A 22,307-nucleotide genomic window follows, 5' to 3' on the forward strand; every position below is an offset into this window, starting at 1 on the left:
TGTAATTTATACAAGTAAACTATTTTAATTTTGTAATCTAATCTATCTTTATATTGCAAAAGTGCAACGTGTTTTTATTCTCATTTTATCTTCCATATCATCGTTATATTTGGATGCAATTTTTATTATTTTTACAATAGTTTTGAACAAAATTAAAAAAAAAATGACCACTTTGAAGGTACTTTTCTATTGACATAATTAGTACACTCGGTATATTATAAGTAAATAAGCTCTATGGCGCCGCGAGAATCGTGAGCAGGCAATATTAATCTCGCATTCCTCCGGTCGTGATGCTTTCAACTGGGAAAGTTTGATACACGGTAACCCTAATGCAATCAGTCACGGCGCATTACGATGATTTTATTCACATCGCAATATTAATTATCGCTGCGAGCAGCCCGCGAAGTCACTACAAACACGGGTTCGGCGCGTCAAAATAATTAATACAAGTTACGTACGAAGAAATCTAGTCGACGAGATGGTGGACGATGATACTATTTCAGCGAAACGGGAACGACTGGTTCTGCATAACACATCTCTGCTGTGCACTCGTACATTTACGTTCTACGATAAACACGAGCTTCCGAAATCAAATACATAACAAATTATATAACGAACAATTCTCACAAAAAGTAAAACACAATCACTAAAAATGAAAAAAAAAATCAAAATTGACGTATTGCAATTTGAAAGAATTATTATTGAAAATTTCGCACTTTTAGTTGTAATACAAAGGGAGCAAAAATGCGACATACTCCTGTAGTTAAATACAAAGGATATTCGCAAAACACATCCGGACTCACGCTCGTCTTCCTCCTTTTTTCTGAGAATCAATTCCTCGGGCGAATTCTCGCGATCCCGATCGTATTTTCCGAAATTAATCAAGGAGTCGAAGAGCGAGCGGCCTAACCGCATACCACGGCTATCTTATCGAACTCACTTAAGGCTGTGAGAATTCTCGCGATTACCGCACGTCAAATGTCCTGCCGTGTGTGCGGGTTAATTGGCGCCATCCTCGACATGCCGGGCTCGCAGGAACGGCCAACCGCGGCGCGGCGGGCAAGATCGCACGATCGGTACCACACGCCGCTACACGCTAGCGTGTATTCCGGGAGCACGCGCTTCTTCTTCTCGTTGGTCCGTTTATTAACCGTGGGTTAATTCACCGTTTTAGAGATCGGCCGCATGGTTGCGCGCTCACATTATAAGGCAAAATGATCCCCGCGATAGGATTCATTAATCGCGGTTAATTAAGACATTATCGCGTCATAATGATCTCGCGGAACCACAGCGAGCTTTAATGAATGAATGAAACACGCCTCATAAATAATTAATCCACCGATTAAACCGCTCTGGCTAGCGGATGCCGCGCCACGGTTGGACGCGAGTGCAACGGAGAGTCGCGCGCGTGCTGTCACGCTCCCGAGAAAACCCGGCGTTGTCAGCGATCGAACGATCTCGCCCGCCCTGGCGGATCTGCGGCGATCGCATTCCTCTGAGAGATCAACGGGAAGCCGTAAGTAGAACGTGGACGATACCGCGCTCGAACGCGGCTATTATTTTTTCGCGGGTGCAGCGACGCGCTAATTGTAAGAGGAAACAAATAGGTGAGCCCGTGATTTGGGCTGCGAACGCGAGTCTCGGCCGGCGGTATATCTGACCTGAAAAGGAAGAAAGCATGAGGTGCCGTCCGAGCGAGACCGCAGCTGACCCGCGAAATTCAGGTCCCTGGAAACCGCAATTCATCCGCCGTTTCCCTCGCGATCTAATATCTTGCGCGGAGCGCAACTAGGACATCCTGTCCGGAGGACTGCCCGTGTGTCGCGAGCAGCTTTACCAATCCCGAAAAGTGTCGAGCGTTTGTAGAACCGCGGTTGTTTCGTGTTCGTTGACATTTGTCCTTCACCGCGGAATGGCGCTAAATCGCGTTCTCGTGGACGAGAACCGCTCAATTCAGAACGCGTATCGCGAATAATCAGCAGCGACATGTTATGCCGCTTATCTTGGCATGCGTACCTGTCGCTCGGAGTCGCAGTTATGTCGAGGTATACCGGAAAATCCGGTATACGGACCCTGCCCTTCCCGTTTCGCAAAATGCCCCTTACGTTCTTTCGCCTTCTCTCTGCGACGAGCGTCGCGCGTTACCAGTCGACGAAAGCGCCGACGTAAATAAACCAGTTTGACGACACGTAACGTACCGACGTTACGCAGAAATCGCGCCGGAGATGTACTGCGTTTCGCCATCATACAACGTGGGCCTCGACCCATATTAAATAACGGCCCATTAAATATTATTAAATAGCGAAACTCGCAGACTCGTAAAGGAGACGACGACACGCGTAACGATCGATTCCGTGGCGCTCATCTTCTCGAGTCTAATGCGTTCGAAATTATCGTCGCTTGTTACCGACACGATCGTCAGCGTTAGCGAGTGTCTAATCGTCACCATCAGCTTATGATATGCACGCGGAGAAAGATATATCCGCGTTTCACGGACGAACAGTTCTGCATACTGTTCTCCATAACATTAACGCCAGATTCGATTATGTTAATCAAATTATCATCACATTGGTAACGTGAGATAGCTGTGACAGTTGTCGATTGCGGAAGATATATCGATGAAGAACTTTTTACGGAAATTAAATCGTTATTTTATAATCTCCGTTCGAATATAATATAACGAGCGTGAATCTATAATTGATTATTCAGCTATAGATTTCTTGTATCTTTTTGTTTCCAAGTTTGAAGATTATTTTTGCTTCAGTTGTGCAATTTCACGAAACCAATGATGCAAAGTGCATTTATTGTTATAGATTCCTATGTCCTGTAAGTCGAACGGCTTTGGCTCAAGTGCGCATAATCGCGTTATGACACGCGTGGTGATTTATGTCTCCGTTATGCAGCGATTACGGCTGCGGCAGACATAAATTAAGGCCGATCGAAATTTATGAACACGCACTTTTTTATCGAACAATTGTTTTTGCCGTTTTCTCAGCTCCGTTTACACCTCAGCGCCAGAGCCGTGGACGCTGACTGAAAAAAATCTCCATCGTCGATTCTTTTCCGTCGTTCAATCTTTTTCTCCGCCTCTTCTTCTCTTCAAGGTGCAATGCGACACACACGTGCGCCTGTCTTACGACACGATTACCATACGATCTGCATATCTTGCCGATGACTACTTTCCGTGAGTCGTAAATAAATGCATCATGCCCGGCGAGAAGAGATAAAAAAAAATTGCTAAAGATCGATACAATAACCTTCTCGCAATATTTTGCAAAATTTTAACTAAATGACAATCATTGATCGATTAAAAAAAAGTTATTCCGTTTTATTGTTCAGTAATGTGTTTCATTAGATTAATAAATACAAGCCACGTTAGTGGTAAATGAGAATTTTGTGATAATTGTAGATCGATCATGATTCGATCAAATTGCCAATGTTTATCACACACTGACATGCACAATTTCATGCCAGTTAATTCCATTTAATTGACGTTAAATATTACTCTTTTAAAAATATCAATTATTATTATATATATATATATATATATATATATATATATATATATATATATTATTGAAATACTCGAAAACCTTGGGATTCGTATCGCTTTAATAATACTAATAATAACGTAGACACGACTTTACGGATATCTGCGGTTAAATGTTGCTGCACGCATGTTCGTCGCGCGCACACCAATGTTTCTCAACCTTTTCCTGCGTATGCCAAGGCCAAATCGTTGACATAATAAGAAAGTGGGCACAGTCGTTCCTATCGTATATATCATAATGACACTTGGAAAATTGGCGAGAATAGCAAATTTCCTCACAGCTTTAAAATCAAAAAAGCTCTGTTTTCTAATTTCTGAACGTTTAATTATTTTTATTATAATAATATTATTATAAAAAAAAAGAATAATAAATATAATAAAAAAATATTAAAGAACGCTAAATTAATAAAAATTAAAATATATTAATAATAATAACATTTTCTTTTTTTTCGTTTCTGTAGTCTTTATTTTATTTTGACTACTTTAGATTATAGAAAAACGTAAAATTGATTTTTGTCGCGTTTCACTTGAGAACTTCTGCGGCTTTCGTTGACGTGATCTATCGGCGATACTTACACGTGTTGAGCCCGCACGCTTGTTCGCAGAAGCTGCGAGGCTACCGAGATACGAGAAATGAAGCGTACCGAAGTGAGTGGTCAGGTCGTCGCCAGCGTGTGCGTGCGTTAATACGTGAATTACTCGCACAGGTGGAGCGGGGTAACATATGAACATGTTTGTGTGCGTTGCACAGATTGCGGCGCGCCCAACGCTCACTTTGCCAGAACGCTCGGCATGAAGACGATAGTTCTAATCGACGACGAGAGAGAATAAAGTTATGCGTCCATCTTCGACGATACTCAATTCTATTGCTATCGTTTACCAAGGGACACACTAGTTTAGTCCATTTCACACGAGCCAATTTACCGACGTTATCGAATCCTCTTGAGAGGGGAGGGGGAGGGGGAGAAAAGGAGAGAAGAGGAGGGAGAAAGAGAGAGAGAGAGAGAGAGAGGAAAAGGGGGAGAGGAGAAGAAGAGTGGAAGGAGAGAGGTGGGGAGGGAGAGGGGAGAGAGTGAGAGAGGGGGAGAGAGAGAGAGGAATTGATTGATTGATCGATTGATTAATCTTTATTAGCTTTCTCAGCTATTTGTATAATATAAATTTAAATTACTTATAATACTTTACTACATTACTTATAATATACTCTTTTAACACTCGCTTAAATCGCTGAATTCTTTCGCACTGTTTTATTTCAGCTGGCGAAGCGTTATACATTTTCACTCCTTTGTAAAACATACTCTTTTGCGCACTTTTTGTTCTGCGGAATTTTATTGCAATGTCCCCTGCCTGTCGTGTTTGTCTTTCACTCTTATTTCCCACTATTTCTAATCTATTCCTCAACTGTTCCGGTAGCATGTTTTTTTAAATCTTAGGGAGAGAGGGGGGGGGGGGGGGAATACGCAATGTTGTCATCATTTTCGATGTTTTTTACGTCGATAGTCGGTCGATATGCTAAGAGTGCATTCACTGTATTCGCGAAGAATGATGAACGATGCGCACTTGGACCATGGCTACCTGTGGAACATCCTTTGCTTCGAAGAATTCTTGCGTCTGACTCACCTTGTCGTTATTCTCTTGTTTACACCGTGCCGAGTGTCTGTGATTTTCGAGGCAGCGAGAATCAGTGTTTGAATAGTAAATTGAAAATCTAGGTATAGAGCATTATTGAATAGGCTTGATCGGGCTATTTGTGACGCCAAGGTAAATGTGAATATTATGCTATGATAAACTTAATAATCGTTATAAACGTGAGTCAATGCGATAACTGTTTAATTAATAGTTACTGTGGAATCGTTCAAACAACAGCAATTATCAGTTGAGAATTATTGCACATCGTTTCAATATTATGATTCGATATTACATCTTAATTGACTCGTAAATATTTTAATTCATCGTTCGTTGTTGTACATAAATTTCTCTTGTACATAACTTTTTACATAAACGGAAAGAAAAATTTATTTCACAGTCCAACAATGTTGTCTCCGGACAACGTTACGCGATCGGAAAGTTTGGGTATTTAAACGCGATAACCGGCTAATAATTTCTACCGCCGTTACACGCTCCTAGAGAATTAAGCAAGCAGAGATCTTCGCTGTCCTTCGTCTCTGTCACTGGTCCAATCAGGGTCAACAAGATCGGCTTTCGTGTGAGATTTACAGCCTCCGGTAAGATTCCACTAATTTTACACTGAAAAGTTTAGCTTGCTGTGACGTTCGCCGGAGAACGTGAATGCGAATAGGATGACCTCCGGAAGAATCCCAGTCATATAGAATGGAATTAAAATAACTCTCTAGAGCACGAGTGTCGTCCGAACTCCACTTTTGTTATTTTCGCTCCAAAATTTAGATGGCACTCGAGACGAATCGATCAATGGTGCTGTTGCGAAAAGATGAAAGTTTTATTAGCAATCCTGAAATGTGAATTGAGAAAATAACGGCGCGATTGCAGTTTTTTTATCTGGAACAAATGACTTATTCGACGGCGGTCGTTGGCAGCCGGATGATCCGGTCGTGGCGATGTAATAAAGTCAAGTCAGTCATGTTGCACCGGCTCCGGGCGTATGCAATCTCGTATGTCGACTGTTTTACCGCGGTCGGAATGAGCCACGAGCATTCAAGGATGGCGGCCATCCGTGCGAGCCATACGCAGCCAGTCCGTTCCATGTCGCAACGTTCGTCGCAACTTCCACCTGACTGCGTCATCGGTACGCACATCGAACTTGAAGAAGCACTCGACGTATTCAGCTGCAGCAACGTGAATTAGCGCTCTAATCTCATATTAATCGATTTTCTTTTTTCCTCTACAAGCCTATATTCTATAAAATTATAATTTAAAAAGAAATCAATCGCGTTAACTATCTTAGCGTCAGCTATTTTATAATTAATGCGAATTTTAAGGTTGCAACATATTAACGAAAGAGTCTATAATGTTTGCAGTATATTGTTGGCAAAAAATTAAAACTTTAAAATCGAACATTTTATCGTGCAAGTAAAACGATTTCGCGAGTCAACGGTTTTCTGGTCAAGCTATAAAAGCTGGTGATAAGCAATAAAAGCGGCTGGTGCAAAACGCGGACGGATACGCATAGCGTTTGAAACGACGCAAGTTTTGTCACGGTGTAAACGGGTAGTCAAGGATGTCTACCGCACGGTGCAAGCTGTAGCACGGCCGTTACGTGTCGCAACGTTCATCGAACGACGTCATCGGTGTCCACGAGAGGCCTTAACGAGCGTCCACTTGGACACGCTGGACTCCGTCGCGAAACGGTCGTCGTGTTAGTCAAAATCCAATCGTATATCAAAGATGCGCTGAATGTCGAACATTCGAATGCCATAGTTACGATGACTGTATTAAATGTTATGTCTCTGTATATTTTCTGTTCAATGTATATGAAAATCCAAGTTAAAATAAGTAGCATTTCTTGAAAATTAAACTATTAAATCCTCTATTAAATTCTAATAGAGTTTTTATTAAAGATTTAATTATCTTTCTTTAATAATTAAATTATCACGATAATTAGTGGGAATTCTCGCTGAAGGTAGATCAATTCCGGAGAACTGATTCGCAACTGACGTGCCGGGGTAATTTTTGAGATGTGCGAAACGCGAAGAAGAGGACACGCGGCACGCCCGCACTTACGAAACGGCGATGAGGAAACGTGCCAGGGACGCAGGAGCGAAGGGAAAGACTCGATCTTCGGATTCCGCGGGAGACTGGAGGGAACGAATGCCTGGAAGGCCGACGACATTTCGAGCTGTCGTTACATCATCGACAGAACCAGATCGCCGTAGATACTCGAGAAAATTACCAAGCGAACCGATGTCACGTCGTTCTAGCTGTGCAATTTCGTAAAGCCTCCTTTATTCTCGTCTTGTTGAACGTCACATCCCGAATTCCATAGAATTTTAAATCTTTTGAAATTTTATTTTAGAGAACTCAACACGGTGCGATACTATCGAGTAAGATACTGACCGCTAATTGGAACATATATTTTTATAGTTGTGTGTTAATCGTGACATAAAAGTTAAAGATGTTAATTTTGCGCCCGTTACACTTTCACTTCTTTTTTCTTACAAACTGATTATGATGGAAATCAAAAAGATACTGTAATGCCGCTAATGTGGTTAAGGGTTAAATAGATTTATCGCGGAGAATTATTGTTCATCGTGCGCGTATAATGCATGCTTAGCACGCTAGAGAGGCAAAGCAAAGAGAGAGAGAGAGGTGGGGGGGAGGGGGAGAGAGAGAGAGAGAGAGAGAGAGAAGGGAGGGGGAGAAGCTGAAAAGGAGAGAAAGAGAGAGGCCTCATGCGTTTCTACGTGTCTCATGAATGTCTCGTGCCTTCGCCGAGCCATTCATTAGAGACTCGGCTGGCGAGAGCAAAGAGCGAGAGCGTGCCCATTACGAATGCATTGGATAATAACGCGGTGTGGCACGAGCCATAAGAGAATCCCGAAGACATTGGGCTATTCGCAATCACCTCGACGAGACGCGCGCAGAGATGAAGATACTACTGCGACTTCCTGAATGTCCGCCGCGACTTCGCAACAATGCTTCAAATCGATGTAACGCAAGAGGGATCGGTGTAATATATGTAAGCCGTTAGAGTATAAATCATGGTTTTTTTGCAAACAGAGGTTTATGAGAAATCCAATGACTTAATCTTAATAATTCTTTGCGATTTTATACAAAAAAAAGAACATTAAATTTTAATATTATTTTAAAGTAACGAAAATTGATGTTAAATTTATATAAGTTAAAATACATTTTTCACAAACTTTTTAAACAAAAAACATTAATCTTGTGCTTTATATATCTTCCTTTATAATTAATTACAAATAATTTTTTAATTGATACTTGTATTTTTTCAAACCTTTATTACTATTCTCTATCTCGAAAGCATCGAAATGAAAGCGTCGTTACTTGAAACAGCGTTAAAATCCGCGTTACTATCGATCCTATCGCCGAAACGATCTCGAAGAGATTGGACTGCACGAAAATCCATTGTGAAATGACGACGCGTTCGAAGAAGAGAAGGAGCCGATGAAGCCGGAGAGATAGAGATACCGAAGCGACTTACTCGGTGTCCATTGGACTCCGAGATAGTACCTGTCGATCGTACGTGGAAACCATCGCCTCGGGGACGGACAGCCTACTTGTATGCAGAATTGCGTCGTACATTGTGTTTGTTTTATTAATGCGGCCCGACCTTGCGGCTTTCGTGCAGCGCGAGCAACCGCCGCACATAAATACCTCCGGCACCCTTCCGATTGGACAAGTTCATTTAGAGAGCCGCGAATACCGTTTGTGTATCGACCTGAAAATTAGTTTGCGCTAAATATCTGCTGCGAGTTAATTTCTATTATTACCATTTTTTTCTATTTTTCTTCGAATGGAGATTAAAATTTTAACTAGAATTTAACGTTACACAAATAAAGAAAGTAAAAATAGAATTTTACATGCATTATCTTTCAGCATATGTTGACATAATTATTTCAGGAGAACATAACATTATAGATTTTAAATAAAAAACTAGCTGGATATTAAATTGAAAATTTGCATAAATTATTTTACACAATAAGAAAGATATACCAGTTGTTGCATTGGGACGAGAATGGACACGCAGTTGGACCCGCGAAGAGATTTCAAAAGACAGCGGAACAAGTGGTCTCTACGACCAGTTTCATCACAGAGCCGCTCCCAACTCTTAAGGTCTTCGACCAAAAGGTCGATCAGGTTGTCTGGCTTCCGTTTATCCCGAACGATCACACGATCTACACGATGACTTGTACCCGAAACTCATTTCGTCGATACTATCATTATCCTCGGCAGAAAAACCCACGCAGGTGACAGAGTATTGCTCGCGCTTATTTCAACATCGCGCATTATAAAATGCGAATTGAACATGCGAGATAACACATGTTGTAATTTTCTCACTCGACCCAGAGGGTCAAGAGCTAACAAGATCGCGCGGTTTAACGAGATAATGTATACGAATGGCCGGTGCGGCGAACGTACGTAAATGTATCGCGCAATTAGCGTATCGCTTACCGACTACGACTCAGCCCAACGATCCGATCGATCGGATTACCATCTTTTCTCGCTAAAAAGTGACTCTAATCTCTCGACGAGCCAATGTTCGGACGTGCTGGCCGCTAAGGAAGGCATCTAATCGGCGCTGCTATCGGAATCCGACGTGGCGGAGAGCGAACCCTTATATAGACAACCGTCCTTGAGCTCCACTTTGAGCGCGCCGTGTTAGACGAAACGCCTTAGGTACGTTTAAGCCCCGTTATCTCGATCAAGCCTCGATCGTCCGACTGCTGCCTACTCTTCATCCATGCGAACCTTGAGAAGCGATGATAATTCACTTGCAATGGCCTCACAAATCGTCACAATGATACCGTCAATGCGCCGCGACAAAGTTGCAAAATTGCACTTTTAGTGAATTTCACTTACTTATATACATTTATAACTTTCAGCTTTAATCCATGGTGAGTTTCGACTCTCATTACGGAGCAATATCGATCGTTTATTATTTCTCTATTAGATACACAGAACAATCACTTTCGTATACGAGTCGCATTTGACCACTCATTTATTAGGTCGTTTCATAAGTCCTGTCGTTTCTTCATTATCGATTTTCAATAAAGTATTGTTCCCTACCTGTTAAAGCCACGTTGCTTTTTAGTATTTAATCTTTAATTGGCGCAAATTTCGAGAAGATTGACAGAGTGATTAAAGAGTAGCAGCCAAAAACCCAAATCAAGAACATTAGTTTATCCGCAAACCCAAAGATGTAAGGACATGCCAAAGATGATTTTCGAGGTTCCGGGAAATTTTGACGATGTCAAAAATGGCATCGAAGACTATTTTAATTCTAAATCACAGACTTTTGATAAGTTAGGGATAGAAAAGTTAGTTTCTAAATGGGAAGGAGTGATAGAAAAATTAAATTCATAATGCTTTTCTATAATTTTATGTCAAACTTTTGATGAAAAAGCGACAAAACTTATGAAACGACTTAATATATGAGAAATTAACACTTATCTCATTCAATCACATGTTCAAGTATGAACAATATATGTTTCCTGATTACATTTCGCACTTTACCGCAATTATCGACTGCAACTCTATTACAATTGCAAAGTCCAGTGCGATAGTCATTCCTCATAAAAGCGCTGCTGATCGACCGCTACCGCGACCAGCTACATTACGCGTTTCTTCGACACCCTGCATGACGAGTCTCGTAGGAAATTTCCAAGCGCGCAAAATGTCTTGTTATCGATCCGCGAAACTCGCAGAAACCCGTCGATCGCGAGCGACTCTAATACGCGAGCGATTAGATGGCGAAAGGAAAAGGAGCCACGCGCACGGTAAGAAAAAGAAAAGGGCAGTCGTGGCGCGCACGCGGATGTGTGTGGGTGTGCGTTACGGCGCGTTATGTATTTTGCAAGGTTTGAAACCGGTATAATCACGGTGAGTTCATTTTTCGACGTTATAAATATGAAAATACTCACTTACGTCAATTATTCCACTTTCATTGTTGTCGCGATTAAACATTGTTCACGCGCATCAACAGTGTCGCAATGTCGATTCATTATAGATATATATGTATATTGCATATATCTTATGTGCAATTGATAAAAGATCATTTGTGTATATGTATATATAGAAATGGTCTAGACCTGCGCGATCCTGTTCGCCTTCGTCGTCGAGGAATTACGCAATAAGTAGAAGTCGTTTGGTCGGCTTCGGCCGCTCGTCGAACATTTCCACAGAGCTTAGCAAACCTGCGAATAGATGCAGTATTACACGCGTAAAGACGCTAATTTTTTTTTTTCTACGCGCGAATGTTTCCAACGGATGAGTTTAACGTGAAAATAATTTCCGCGTTTATAGTGCGAACGTGACATCTTTATCGCGAATTTCCATCACACGTCACGTACAATTTAATTCGGTTGTTATGAAGCGAAATAACAATCCGATACGGAATAAATGTCCGGGAAAAAAAGAGAAGTGAAAGCGTGTTGGAGCACCTTGCAAGATGTAAGGACTCAATTAAATGAGAAAGAAACCGCGCGACAGGATGCGAATCCTCGACGCGGCAGCTCAGTGAATTCCCGAATTACGAGACGCCGGAACGCAGGCGGATAAGATCGGCGGTTCGATGCAAGTAGGCCTGAGATTCTCTCCTTCGGCCTTTCATCCGTCCGTGTTAATAACGCCGCCGATATCGCGACTCGTTTGAATTTAGAAACGGACCGTTCATCCTAAACAGTGCCATAAATTGAACTTTCCCCCGGACCTCGCGCCGTGGTGGCGACCTCGTTCGAGTGCTGCGACGTGCCTCTCCTCGTCGGCAAAGGCGTTGAAGCGTCGCGGCACACATGTCCCGAGACTAGTGCGCGACTATCGTCAGCGTTCCTTTGTTTTTAACACGATGGATGACATTTCGAGCGTTCCGCGATTTCTAAGCTCTCAGCCTTGATGCAAGCGTTGAAATTCCGTGAGTGTCCTGCCGGCAGATATTTATTGCACGAGTCGAAACATAAAGTTTGCGTATCAAAAAAAGAATGAATATATACATGTACGTGTAATCTGTGGCCAAGAAGGACACGAGGTTGTCTGAAATTTCGCAAATTTATCGAGAGATGACTCAGAAATGTCGGATCTCAGCGTCATGAATGGAGATGGATTTCAATCGACGCGGACATGTAAAAGAAACACTGATAAAGATCTTTTTATTACAAGCAAAGACTCCGACTCAATAAAAAGAAATTATGAAAGAATTAATCTTCTCGTAAATTGATTGCGCTACGTCATCGTAATGATGTATCGCCGATTAACCGCGTCTAATCATCCACATTCGTGAGCGCGCGCGCGCCTCGCCGGGGTAAACGATGGCGATAGTTTACTTATTTTTCTTCTTCTTATCATCGACAGCCGACAGCGCTTCGTGACCGATGTGAACTTGAGGCAAGGACGTGCGAATCGCGGCTAACGAGACGCAACGCTCACGCGTTGCGATTTTGCAACGCGCAACCTCTAAGGTGGAATGCGTTTAACGTTCGACGCCTACGGGACGCCTCTATGGCGCGTTCGCGCGGCGCGAAAAACCTTGAGGAAGAACATTGCAACACGATCTTTTGAATCTCGGCTGACTGCCAAGTTTTAAACGTCGCGAGCGTACATACGTATGCGCTCGCGCGCGCTTTAACCCAACCTGTCCACAAACCAGACTGAGGCCGGGAAAAATTCTTTCTCCGCCCGTGACAAGAGAGCTATCCCTACCGCGAGTCCTAATGCTGTATCGCACGCATAATAGGCACTGTTATCGCCCGAGGCATGCGACTTGTTCGAGCTTACGCAACTTTTATCCATCCGTTTTCGAAAGCGTCATCCGGCTTTTTCGCTGCTTCTACGGAAATTTGGAGGAATTTCATCATTGTTCTATTGTAGGCAAATCAAGATATTAACAAAAACTTATTAATTTCGATAGAATACAACTCTTACTGATTTCTATTTAGGTAACATCAATTAACTTTTACATTGAATTCGCTGAAAATTGTCGGAATTATTTAAAATTAAAACGCATCGTTTGCATCATAATTCAAATTATAAAGTTTTGTAGTGACCATCCGAAAATGCTGCGAGAAGGTTAAACATTCCAGGTTTCTGTATCTCTGATCCTGATCGACGGGCAATCCCAATTGATCTTGGACGGCGAGGAATGTGTCCACCCTCGCGCGGGCAAAAGCCTGCGGAATTGTAGAAAGAGATAGTCCCGAGTTCGGGAATCTCGATAAAGGGTGGATGGCGGATATAATAGATGACGGCGGTGGTTTCTCTCGCCGAGCGTCGAAACATCGATGGGCCCGGCACAGGCCCTTACCTTATCCGAAGGTATCAGCCCTAGTTAAGCGGCCGTTGGAGCACTAGATCAACGACAACTTTCGGCTTTTTGGCTTTCATGTGTCCGATTGGGGGGCCCCCATCGGACGTTTATAAGAGAGGCCGCGGTCGAGGGGGGGCCGCCGAGAGGAGCCCATGCTTCCCAACAAATAGAAGACGCATACGCGCCCTTCGTCTCTTCCTCGCCACGTAGCCTCTTCGTAGCCTCTTCTTCCTCGTCTCTCTTTCACCTTCGTCTTTCTCCACCTTCTCTCCCCCTCTCGCTCTCCTCTCTTTCTCTTGTTCTTTTGCTCGGCACGTCTATTTCCTTCTTTCCCTCGAGCCACGACTCAGACCAAAGACGAGAAAATCGAGTAAAGGCGGTCGCGCTGGGGCCCCGATGGAATCATCTGCTGGGAAGAGGGGGGATGGGCGAGGGAGGCAAAACGACCGCCTCTTCTTCCAGTCAGCGAAATAAAACGGCGCGGAAGGAATTTGGCGGAGGGCTGTAAATATTATAAAGTGACGCTACGCAGAATGCGGGAGCTCAAAGACTCGCCACGAGAGGGGGGCAGCAGGCCCCGGAGGACAATGCGAGCGAACGAGCGAGCGTGGGGCCCCGAAACGGGCGGGGGTTTCCCCCCTCAAACGTGAATTACGTCCCAAAGGGATAACTTGCGCCACTGTTCGCGATGGGGAGTCCTTCGAACACCCTCGTGTTATCCACCTTTCTCCGGTCTTTTCTATCGCGCGGCTCTGTCACTTCGCTAACAACCATTTTCTCTGGAAAAAATATCGATCTATGTTTAACGAGCGTCGTATTTGCGCTGTATCGTCAGATTAATATGTTGTGTACATTAATATAGTTTTACTATTTCGACACCAAGTTGATTTATGAAAATTTCTAGAGAAAACTAAATCGAATCTCAGCTGCGCTGTTTCCAAAAACTTTATATTACACCAGGTAGACTCGGGTAGCGAGTCACGTTAATCGTGTCGCACGGAATCGTTAATTAATTCAATCATTTTTTTCAAAGCGATCAGAGCTCCACCCACGTGACGAAACAGATAGCATCGTAGAAATAACAGCAACTAAGAATAACAACCATATATTGTGGCGAAGTCACAGTAAAACGTAGCGGGTTTAGCGTTTCTCGGACAGCAGAAACCGTGCGACTTCTTTCGAACGAGAGAAGAAGAGAAGCGTGGCACCGAAGCGCGCTGATGCACGCGTGCTGCCTCGTGGATATGGCAAGCCGACCATAACTTATTCACGCGTATAGCTATGGTACCTGACACGTAACAGTGATCCGAGGTCGAGAGCCTCTCTCTCTCGCCATCTCTCTCTTCTCTCTCTCCGCAGCTATGTGGGCACAAGTGAGGAAACGCGCCGCCGAGGATCTGTTCGGAGCAGAAAGTTACGGGATACCGGCGCTAGAGTCGAAACGCACGAGCCGGTCAAACGAGCCGGTGTCTTTCACGGAAGAGCACACAACGCGCGCGCGTCGAGCGTGAACCTCTCTTTTACACACTGCAATATGCAGGTCAGAAAAATAAGCAGAATGCAAAATGTAATAATCACATATTTCGCAACTCTATTTCATACTTCGAATTTGGATAAAATCTTTAAATTGCATTCTCCATCTTGTATTTAAAATATATTTCTGTATTTGTTATACATCAAGTACTTATATACATTTTTTACGTTTTTTGTCCAACATTGATGGAATATAAAGATGGGTCGTAAAGAATACTAGTCTCGGCACTGTCTAAGAAGATACGTCCGCAGAAAGATTAGTGAAGGGTAAAAGTGGGGTCCACTGGCCCCCCGAGACCCCCGGGCACGTAGCTCGTAGCTCACTCCGAGAACCCCGAAGAAGTAGGTGCGGACCGTCGAACGAAGGGATGAGTGCGACGTGCGCAGTCGGGGGAAAAAAGCAAACTGCACGAGTCGACGTTCGACTCGATATTTATATTCGCGATGCCGAAAGTATCCTTCGTTTTAATTGCGCCGGCGACGCGCGTCGCTGCAAGAAGTGAATTAAGTTGCAGATAAAAAGTGACTCGCACGACGCTAGAATTTGATATGATTCACTCGGACATTGTGTCGACTGTAATTATAGTGCAGTAATTACCTACAGTGTATAATGATGAACCGACTTGTTGCTGCCGAATGTTGCAAGACTACACCGATATATACAATATCACGCAGATATTCGTCGTATGCAATCATGGATTTCGCGAGGAGTAGCGTGAGGAATAGCGTGAACGGGATGTTTATGCATTTCTTACGCAGCGTAAATGAAATTTTATCACGCGGACAAGAGATATTATCGAAGCGTAAATAAAGCAGAATATTTTCAAGGCAAATCTAGGACGCGCGCAGTCACTTTAGCCACGGCGATAACTTCGAATGCGCATAATGTAACGTTGCTCGCTACGCGAGCTACATACTTCGGAGCAATCTCAAGCCGCAGATTCGTATCCGCGAGGAAGCGGACGCCCACGCAAACGCACGACCGCAAATATCGTCCTTATTCCAAATTGTTTCCGCGCTTTCCAGCGCGGTACGTCGACCGCTAACGATCTCCGTACGCAGGTGCGCCGCCATTCGCCCATACATCCGTGCGTCTCGCTTTCCCGCATAGCGCAAGAGCTACTGCGGCGCGACGCGACGCGCACAGTAGGCAAGAACGAACGAGCGCGCAACCGGAGAAATGATCAGCTCTGGCGTGCAAACCGCAAAACCGCAACGGCTGTAAACGCAAGCACGCGCTCGCCATTGCCGCGTGGAAATCCCGCCTCGGGCCGCTCACCGAGTGTTAATCCGTTTTGTTCGCCGTGACCATGAAAATTCTCACGATCATCATCAATCGGCAGGGAGTACACGCAAATTGCGCAGACAGGAGTGAATAATTTTTTCCGTATATGCAATTTACTATCTCTTTTTTTTTATTTTATTGATACTCGTATACTTGTTAGATAATTTGCGTAAAACTGAAGGATGCAAGCGAGTCGTGCTGCTCTGAGCACGGTTCGCGATCGAAAACTAATGGAGGAGACTCGGAAGAGGAAAGACGTCGGATCACAGAAGCCTTCATCGAAGCTTCTCGGGATTTAAAGACTAGTCCTCTAGGAGATTCGTGGCGCGCACAAGGATACTCGGATATATTTTCGATGTTCCTTTTTTTGTGTGCTCGGGGGGATCCGGGGAAAGAAGTCGAGAGTGAAAGACACGAAGGAGGAAAGAGAGAAAGAACCAAGTTTCCGGCGGCCAAGGGGCGGGGAGGAGGGGAGAGGAGAGATGAGGCCCGGGGAGAGATGGGAGAGGGAAGACAGGTGATGCTGAGCCCGAGGCACACATGCGGCGAGAGATCGAGTGAAAAGGAGCGAGGAGGGAAGAGAGAGAGACGGAACGCAGACGCACGTTTTACGCATCCTACGTCGTGTACGCACACAGCTGCGTTGCACGAGGCGTGCACACGATTTGAGCACACAGGCGCGGAGGCATTTTAACACACGGCATTCCTGTTGTCGGGCCCCGTGGATGGTTCAGCTGGCAACGTGGCTGGGTGTTAAGCCCGCTTCACAAGAGCCGGTGTGCCCCGGTGAGAGAGGCGATATCGTCTCGCGGGGAATTCGATCCATCGCGACATTTGCATCGGTTTACACGGGTAACAGAATATTTGGTAAGCGATCGCCGGTTTCGACGTCGCGCCATCGCCACTTCCCTCGTCCTCGTGCGCGACGTGCGGCGAATTCTTCGTATATATTTCTTTGGCCGATATGTAGCCGAATAACAGAACTCCAAGTTACTCTGAAAGTCTAGAAACTATTCCCGTTCTCTTCGTTGTTTCTCAAGTGACGCATTTAAACGTGTTTAATATTATTGTTCGACAAATTAAACACAGAAGTTTGTTGTCAGACTGTGCCAATTGTCGCTGTAAATATACACTGGATCTCTTATCTTTTCGCATTCGCAAAACTAACTAACTTTTGATATTCTCTTGCAATTCACGATGCTAAATATCGTTTTGCAATTTATAATTCATCATCTTAACTGTGCCGGTGTCCCTCTAAAAGTATTCCATGTACATACTGGATCTCTCCTCTTTTCACAAAACTACTCATCTTGCAAAAAACTAATAATTCTTAATATTCTTTTGCAATTAATAATTAATTAATTACCTCCATTAATCTGAACTCATGTGCATACTGGATTTGTCATATTTTCGCATTTGCAAAATCAACAATTTTCAACATTTCCTTGCAATTGATAATTTTAAATATTTTTTCGGGATTAATAATTAATGATTTTGACTAAACGCGATTAGTTGATGTATGCGTGTCTAACACTTCGTACCACGGTGTCTTGAATCGGAACGCTGCGCAGCGTCTCTCGTACGGCGCTGTGGCATCGGCAAACACAATACTCATGCATTTACATGTGCATACAAACAGCACGTCGGGAATTATACTTACGGGAATGTGCGTTGCGTCTGGCACGATGAAGGAGAACGGAGGAAGATCGAAGACTCGGTATGGGAGGGCTCGTATATAGATGCGCGCTGACAAATACAGAATAATATACATACATACGCTATTCGCGCTGAACCTTTCGTTAGGAATAATCAATTTAATCAACAATAAGATAAAAGGCAATGATTGACAGACCAGCAGATCTGATGATCACGTCGACCCTAATTTTGTTCAAACAAAAAGAAACTAATTCGGAATTAATTAGACAATTTATGAATGAACGAATTACTTCTCCGTGCTACTTGGATGTTTACCGCCTCCGAGATACGTTGTGCCCAAATAAAGCTCTCCAGCCGGACAAAGAATCACTCGAGGGTGCAACTGACTCGCTGATAAAAAGTCAAGTTCATTTTCGAGCGAGTGGCATTTATTGATCAAGATATCGAGTGAGATCGCTATCTCTCTTTCTCTCTCTCTCTCTCTCTCTCTCTCTCTCTCTCTCTCTCTCTCGTTGATCCCGCCGCGCGTTCGGCCAATCCGATCGCGGCGTAGCATCGCGGGCGCCCGAGACATCGCGTGAATAATGAAGATTACACGGAGGGACATGCCTGCCTCCCATATCAAAGTCATTAAACGATACTTTCCCTCTCCATCGCTCTCGCCTCGGTGAATACTTTCGCACGTGTTTCCGTAGCGGTCAGAGTGTGCGTGAACCCGCGCGCGCACACACAGCCTCCGCCACGTGAGATCAATTACTCTATCGCTATTGAATAATAACACAATGCTCGACTGCGCTCGCGTGTGCATGCATACGCTTTACCTGTATCTCGTTCCCTTCCCTTTCTTCGTTCCTCTTTCCTCCTCGCTCCTTCGCCTTCCCGCCGCGCAATTTCGCCTTCTCTTTCTTCGTCTTTCGCTTCTCGGCCTGCTTGCTGCCCGCTTGCATTGCAACGCGCCGTGTATAAAGTTGCCGTCGATGCGTTCGTCCCTGTTCATTCATAGGGATCCGGTGAATGGCGGTGTCGAGGAACGTATATAGTAAGCGTTATAGTACTGCAACGCATCGCGCCGTCCATTCTCGAGTTCCTTCTCGATTTCGACCGGCTGTACTCGAGATGCCGATTCGAAAGATCAACGATACTTGACATCGGACGATTTCAAGTCGGACGTGAGAAAGTAAAATTCATCCTTTAGGCACAAAACGCAAGCACGCATTATGGATTTCCCCATCGTCGATCGTTGGCGATGACCTTACGCCTCCAAGTATAGCTACGCCGTTTTCTTTCTCGATATCGGAGATAATATATACTCGCGTAGGGCGAGTTCGCAATTGCTCATTGAAATGAGCAAGTGGCAACGCCATTCGCCATCTCGCGATCACTATTCTAAAACCGATCCGCATGTTTACGTGAGCCTTAGATATGATTTCCGCGTATCTCGGGCTCCGGGCGTGACTCACGACGCACGCGCGCGAAGGTGTTTGGGAAAAGGATAGAAACGTCGCGCGATTGCGTACGAGGTATTTAAAGTGTGCAGTTTAACTCACCTGCGCCTTCAAGGATATTTTTATTGCCGCCGCTGTGAAAATTACCGCGATTTAAGCGTGCCATTAACAACCGATCGCGTAAACGACCGTTATTGTAATAACTTACTTCGGTTAGTGTGGATGTAATGGACGATAATTTTTTTTCTTCAACTTTATACAACATTGTACTTAGGGACAACAGCACGGTGGATGCTGAGAAGAATATATTGCAGATTAATTTGAATTGCAATTTGAATTTAGATTGATAATAAAATAATTTAATAAAATTTTAAATCGCCACTTTACATTGTATTTAAAACGATACATGGACAGAAACAATATTAAAATCGCGAGTAAAAAAATAGCAGATGCTTCGGAAAACACGGGATCATCCCGCAGGACCTGTCGCGAGGAGTAAAAAGCCAAAGAGAAACGTGACGCAAGTCGTCCGGTTTCTCTTGGGATTTTCCTTCTTTCTTGACTTTTTTTTTGTGCGCGCGCGACCTCTTTGTAAGCAGGCGCACGTATCGCTGTAACGCTGCTTGTTACGCAGTGCCTTTTTTGCCCGCCTTTGCCTGGCACCGAGCGAATCCGCCACAGGATGCTCGACAGACCTGCGTCTTCGCTGACGTCATTGCCGTACAAGGCCGTTTTGCGTGCAAAAAGTGAATCGGCTGCTATCGAACAACGAAGGTGCGCTTCCCGCCGATTATCTGCCTTTTCATGCACGACATTTTTTTTCAAGCATGTTTATATAAATTTCACGTCCAATCAAATGACGGTCACAATGGTAAATTTGTTGAGTACGGTATATGAATTTTTACGTTTCTCAAGAATCACAAAATTGTCATGAAAAATTTGCACCAGAAGCATCACGCGGAAGCGCACGGTTTTTTAATTACCACACTTTAAAATAATCTTTTTAATATTATGTAAACGTCCTATTTGTGTTTGTCTATAATTACCACGCTTGTCTTCATCTCCGGCGCTATCATTTTCTTGTCTCGGGCCCCCGTGGTCCCAATCAGAGCCCGTTCCAACGGCAATTACAGGGGCGAATCGGTTGACCGGTTGCGGACTCTCCGCCGATGCGGCCGGTGTGGCCCGAATTGTTTCGTGAGACGAAATTTTAATGACATGTAATTACCGGCGACAAAATATCATTATTTTGGGGAACTATTGCCTCCGGTTAACCGCGATTGGGCTCGCTTTTTGTCCAAGCGGATCTCTCATCGTTGATCGTCCTCTATCGTCGCGTGATCGGGCACGCGCCGCGCCGCCATGAAGAACGACGAAGAACGCGCGCTTCTCCAACATCGACATTGTTTCTTGTTTCTGACCGGTGCAAGCTCGTATCTGTATGTGTACATCAAAGAAAGAGAAAAAGGGAAGGGACGATCTCTAATGAACCACGGGTCGGGGCCACGGGTCAAACGCGACTTTATAATCCCCTTAAAATCTAGATCCGGTACACATCAAACTGCCTGTGTACTCGGCGCCGGGCTAACGGGTAGCCAAAACCCGTCTGACCTTTCCAAAAGTCGACCGGCGCACCGTTCGATGACTTTTCGATAACTCCGGCTAGCACGCCGGAGATCACTGGCAATCTTATCCCCCGTTCTCTCTTGGTCGTCTCGTTTTTTCAAAGTGTGATTTTTATTTAATTCTAAATTTGTATTAATGTAATTTGTGTTTACTTGTTTTTTTAAAACTTTTCTTCCAACAGCTATCAATATATCAATATAATAAGTTGTCGCTTATAATTTACTGCTTGCGGTAAAAATTAATGTATGCAGATTGATGATTTATGCTAAATTTACAAAAAATTTGAAGATTATTGGTAACAATATCGATCCGCAAAAACGAATGCAGTCGATAACTGGAAAACAACCTCGAAAGGGATCTTTGAAGGCCTACGTAGGACCCCACTTTGCGACAGAACCCTCGTTTAATCCTTACCGACGGAAGTTTAAGGGAGGTAAAGGCATTCGAAGGGAGCATGCGGCTGTTCTTCCGATCGTGCTAAATTTATCGTATCCTTCTGTGAGGTTACCGATCTCGTGAAATACTTGCTCAATCGCAAAGACGAATGACAAGATGTCGCTACGGACATACCGCGATTCACAAAGATGAGGCGTCGCGATACGCAACGACCGATAGTGGGTCAAGGACTCGGCAATCTTGGACGTCAGAAATGGCCAGTTCGCCCTTGTATATCGCTGTTCATCGGCGTAGGGTGGCCGGGGGGCCGTTCTCCTCTATCTCTGATGCAACCGAGAGCCTGACCCAGTCTCGTTTTCAGGCCTCAGCACGAGCGAGCGGCACACTCGCCGTCTCTCGCTGACCTCGCTCTTGCCGCGAGTAGGAGCGCCGTAATAAAACCCGCCGTAAGACAGTGGGACTCCTCTCTCCTCCTCAGATTACCCAGATAACTTTAGCGTGGTCGTGGCTAACCGCCCGTCATTCATCAACCCCCACGATGACGCCGCGATGCGAGGATCATCCCGTCTTCGTTGCTCCGATACGTGTCCATTCTTCCGTCTCTCTCCCTCATTCTCTCCCTCGTCTGGTCTCCGCCGCGGTATCTCTCTTTCGAGGTTCGTGACTACTTTTAGGTCCGATGCACACGCACGTACGCCGCCGCAGATAACGGAGCGAGCGAGATAATTCTTCTTCTGCGGTATGAATGAACCCGCCCGTCTTTCGTCCCGGGCACCGGTGTATATCCTCCTTTTATACCTTCGTGTGCGCGGGACAAGGTGGACAAGGGTCGATAAGGGCTAGACAGGCATGCTGGAT

The sequence above is a fragment of the Linepithema humile genome, chromosome 7 (assembly GCF_040581485.1).
Source record: "Linepithema humile isolate Giens D197 chromosome 7, Lhum_UNIL_v1.0, whole genome shotgun sequence".
NCBI lineage: Eukaryota > Metazoa > Arthropoda > Insecta > Hymenoptera > Formicidae > Linepithema > Linepithema humile.